The sequence below is a fragment of the Nicotiana tabacum genome, chromosome 4, assembly GCF_000715075.1.
Source record: "Nicotiana tabacum cultivar K326 chromosome 4, ASM71507v2, whole genome shotgun sequence".
Taxonomy (NCBI): Eukaryota; Viridiplantae; Streptophyta; class Magnoliopsida; order Solanales; family Solanaceae; genus Nicotiana; species Nicotiana tabacum.
The window spans coordinates 23225336-23230467 of NC_134083.1; the positions used below are offsets into that span (position 1 = coordinate 23225336).

Genomic DNA, 5132 nt, shown 5'->3' on the forward strand with positions numbered 1-5132 from the left:
CATAGCATGGCAGTCTCTGAGAGGTACAACACTGCAGTGTTGATCATGGCCTCGTCGTCCTTCACTTTGCCGTGCTTGAAGTATTTCTCCAAGTGCCAAAGGAAGTTTTCCACTTCTTGTGCATCACGAACACCTTTGAACATCGGGGGTTTGGGAGCCTCGATCTTGGCCTCCCTCATCACCACAATATTGCTGGCTACCGCGGTCACGCCAGCACTAACATGCTCTTCGAGTGACTCTATCTTTGCCTTCATAGCATCGATAGTACTCAAATCCTCTATGAGTCTGCACTCTAAGGCAATGATGGTTTTCCTTAGCTCCATCTCGGTTTGTGTACGTCCCTCCAAGTCATTTCGGATACTCTCAATCTCTTTAAGAGTGTGCCCCTTAAGAACGCTAAGGGTGCCTTCCACATTCCCCAAGCGTTGGCCAAAGATCTCCACGGCGTCCGTCCCCCCGTTCATCTTCCTCACCCACTCTTTACCGAGCGAGATGTCCTCTGGCAGGACCTCCACTTCATCCTCGCTTGCCTAAGTTGCAGATGGTTCTTGGGATGTAAGCCCTTCGTTTGAAACAATCTCATGTGGCACCTCCTGGCTCTTGTTAGTGGCATTTCTCTTTTTGTTAGGGCCGCTCATGCCAGCAGCATCCTGGATGACGTTGGCTTGGGTGTTGGCAATATTAATTTCTCCGTCGTTCGCCATTCCCTTAGTTGCAACCTTTGCTCTGATACCACGTTGTCACGTCCTTAGTCGTTAACTAAATACACGTGCGACACTTGGCAATTTGCTCACGTTCTTGCTATGCCAAGTCAGCCTTACTACACTCAAGATCGCTAAGAGAATGGTAGAAAGAACACAAGAGAATTGTTAAAAGAAGCTTTGTATTAGAGAGAACTTGAATTGTTTGCTTGATGAATTACAAATGAATGGCCCCCTTTATATACTAGTCTCCTAGGGGCTAGTATGTAAATATTAATTGTTACACAAGTCCTTAATATTTACAAGATAAGGGCTTTCTCTAGTATTCTCTACAAGTCTAGAAGATTCCAAGGACTTTCCTAGCAAATCCATAATCATCTAGGGTCTTCCAAAGGAAATGTTCATACTTCTCTAGAATCTTCTCACAAATACTAGCTTTCCTCCTATGTAAGCTTCCACATGGTATTAATATATGCCAAATGGTGTCTGTGGCATGGCGATATGGCACAAATCCCAAAAATCATTTTTTTTCTAATAGCCCAAAACCCAATTTTCTTAGAAACAAATCGTGCCCAAACAAATTATTCAACCCAATAATATCCCATATTTTGTACATTTTCTTAAACAAAACTAATGACACCACAATCTCATACACAAAATTAGTGAATAAGCAAAAATTACAGTGATTCAATGGACCCATTTTATGGAAAACAAATATAGCTAAGATAATGAAGCATTGAAACTAACTAACAACACAGAAACGCAAAATTAAAATCAAAACATGTAAACAAAGAGAAGGAACCAAAGTAGCAGCTATCATTGTAGTTGATGAAAAAGAAATAGATGAAGGAGTTAAAATATCGGACCTTTGTATTGAATTTGAGCCTAAGTTACAACCAACTCGGAAATTAAACAACTCTTGACCGGAACATTTGCCAACGACCTTGGAGCCTCGAACGACCTCAGAACCACCTCTCCGACAGCCTCGAAGTTCGCCGGAAAACTCGAACTAAACCAAAACGACGAAGCTGAACTCTGGCTGATTTTGAGGTTGTTTTCGGCTACTTTTGAGCTAGGTTTTGGACTGAAATAGTGATGTCTTGGAGGTTGTTCGACTGGAATTTTTGGTGGTGAAGGAAGCTGGTTTACTGCTGGAGTTTGGGGAGTTGGGTGGCGGCTTAAGGTGTTTAAATCCTTTTTTTTTTTTTTTTTGTGATTTTCAATTTTATCAAATAAAACCTATAAAAAGGTGAGATACAAGCTAAAATATCAAGATTAAACTTAAAAAGTATTTAAATACTAAAAGTAATAAAAAAATCTAAATATGTTCAAAAATTAGGTGCTCACTAATGTGATACCATTTACCTAGTTGCAGACACTGTTGATAAGGTGGATTAATCTGTATGGTTGTGTTAAACCTTGTTGTCAATGATGTGCCTGCATAAATTACATTAAGAAATTACAAAATCACATTGGTTCTTTGTATAAGATGAAGTATTGTTAATTTTAGTTTACCATTGTATTTCGACACCCCAATACGTCTTGCAAGGATGATGGGATATTCTTGGAATTGCCTAAGGAGTTTCTTTCCCTCATCTTCAATAATAGCTTCTTCCCATATTATGAATGTGAAAGTCTGCTTACTGTGTACATGGAAGCGACAAATATTTATAGTACTTTTTTATATAATTAGATAATAAGTATACAGAAATGTCTGAAAAGCTTATGACTTGGCTAATAGACCTACCGAGTATCAAGGGCGATGAGTTCCTTCAATCTTTTCTGCAGACTTAGCAAACATATCTTGGCGTTAAGCAGTTGACAACAATTGCAAGCACATCTAATGAAGAGGGATTTAAAGTTAATAAGTATGTTTACCCGAAAAACGGATAGAGTTGAATTTGTACGTAGTTCTAAGAATACGTGACGCAACTTAATACAAAACGTAAGGATAGATAGAAATATCAAGTAGGGATTACAAAGAATGCAAAATAGATAAGGTTGCCAAGAAGATGAATTATAAGACTAAACAAATGGAATCAATTTTAGAAGCTTGGAAGAACAACTTTTCACTATAAGAGAATATGGTGCTCGAATTACAATGTAAGTAAAAACAACTACCCCTTACAGAAATGATAACCATGCCCTTTATAGTAGATGAATCTTACTTTAGATATAATTAAAAATATATAGTGGGAGACTCATGATAAATCAGCTTTTTCACAATTCCTGCCAAGATTCTTTCCTCTAGTGGGATTGCAACGACTCTTGTCTATAAGCTCGATATTGACTCGAGTTTTTGGTCTTGACTCGAGCTCTCGATCTTGGCTTGAGCTCGATTCTGACTCGGACCCTTGAATTGATTCGGGGTCAATGTTGGTCGGTCTCTGGATCACAAGCTTGATAACTTTACTTTGTATCATAGTTCGATTTGAATTCGGGCTCGATAACGATATCAAGCTCGACATTGATCGGCCCCTCGGACTCGAAGCTTGTTTGTACCATCTTCGAAACCCGTCTCGAAGTCTCGCTTTGATCGATTATGTTTCAAACTTGATCAATCGTACGAATGCCGAAATCTATTTCGACCGTATACAGATAGTCGCTTCGTTTCTTAGGAAGAATATCTTGAGAAACGATATGATTTTTCAACGGCTCGATCGGATTATAAGTTGACATTTACATCGGGATCGACCATGACGCACATGATAGCTGTCCCGTCGATTTAGTCTTTCAAGGTATTTAATGCATGTCAGACGGTGGTCGGCCATCGCTGATACTGAACCGCCATTGCATAAACCTATAAATAACCCTTTCTTTTATCATTTATCACTTTTACATCTTTAGTCTTCCAAATATCCCAATTTCTTTTTCGTATTCTCTGAGTTTATTCGCAAATCAGTGATTTCTCTTTGAAAAATTCTTCTTCCAAATTACCAAATCTTCGTCACCTTTTTTAAATCCAAAATGGTGAAGACATCCAAAACCATCCCCCCAAAAGAAAAAGCTTCTTCTTCCCAATCCGCTGCCGATAAAACACCGATGGATCCTCGTCCTGAGGAGTGTGTTTCGGCGACGTGTGTTCTTACCTCCAATTTCAAACTCGATAAAGGTTCGCCGGTTCCTGGCCGATGTGAGCCCGTATCGAGATATATTTGTTCGATAACTCGGGAGCACATCGAGCGGATAAAAAAAGATTGTAATTGGGAGAACAAAGAGGTGGTAGTGCCGTCTCCCGAAGAGGATATTACTACTCACGTGAGAGGGTTTTTAAGCGTGTATACTTACCCTTTCATGTTAGGTCCCCTCGACCCTGTTATCATAGATTTTTGTTGTAAATACCTAATAAACCTAGGCCAGATACATCCTTCCTTTTGGCGGATCGTTATTTTGATATGATATTTTGTGAGTAAAATCGAGGGGATGCCTTTCACCCTCGATCATCTTGTTCGATTATACCGCCCTCACCTTTTTAGAGGAGGATTAATAAAACTCCAACGTCGAGCTACCAAGGCTCTGTTGGGTATAGATGAGGATAAGGATCGAGGCTGGATGGGCCGGTTCGTTCGAGTGAGGACTTCGGACTTGATCCCCACCGAAAAGATGTCTTTTCCCGAGGAATGGAACATGAAGCGTGAGTGTAATTTTGCTGTTATCTCCTATTATTTTGTTCCTTCATTTCTTTTCTCACCAATATTCCCATTTTGTGATGCAGCGGTTCCCTGGATGCCTAGCGCAGTGCCCGATCTCAAGAACTGGGTACGTGATCTGGTTTCGACCTCCTCATATGCCGAGCGCTCATGGGACCACTTGTCAAAGGGCCGATGGGAGGCCAAATATTACGGTGATCACCTCTCTCATATCTTTTGGTAATTCGAATAAGATGCTTTTCACACACTTCGATAAAATTTTTCGTATGCAGGTGTAGGCAAGGATGCAGTTTTGAGGCCCTCATCCATCTAGGAAGAGGCTTCGGCCTCTGTCCCAAAGCCGGTGAAAGATAATAAGAGGAAAAGAGCCCTCGTCCTTGAAGATCAAAAACCGAAGAAGAGGATGACTCGTAAGCCGAACAAGAATGTCATTCCTTTGACCGTAGAATCAGTTCTGCATTTCAGGGATGAAGAAAAAGAAGAAGAAAAAGAGAACGATGGGTCTACGCTGGCAGCCCGAACAAAGAAGACCACCGACATTCCACATGCAACTGGATCGATGGTGGTTCACAAGGCTCCGCCTCGAACTGAGGATATATCGGAGAGAGATTCAGGCAGAGTCCCCGAGCTGCTGGAGATCGAAGATACTTCTTATCGAAGCCGACGGGTGGGGGATATGTCTGAAGGGACTCTTCCTAAATCTTTTCGAACCGAAGAGAATGCCCTAGATGACTCATTTGGGGCAGTAGCAATCGAAGGCTCGCCCATCTTCCTTGATTTT

The 5132-nt window shown here is 40.9% G+C and overlaps 1 long non-coding RNA gene across 1 annotated transcript; it reads right to left on the minus strand.

The window, feature by feature from the left end:
• Nucleotides 1-1518: 1518 nt before the first annotated feature.
• On the minus strand, nt 1519-2546 carry LOC107820559 (uncharacterized). The gene is made up of 3 exons (XR_001655944.2): nt 2449-2546; nt 2217-2344; nt 1519-2138 (listed from the first exon to the last, which is right to left on the minus strand). It is a non-coding gene; the product is annotated as an uncharacterized LOC107820559 (long non-coding RNA).
• Between the last annotated feature and the right edge of the window lie 2586 nt (nt 2547-5132).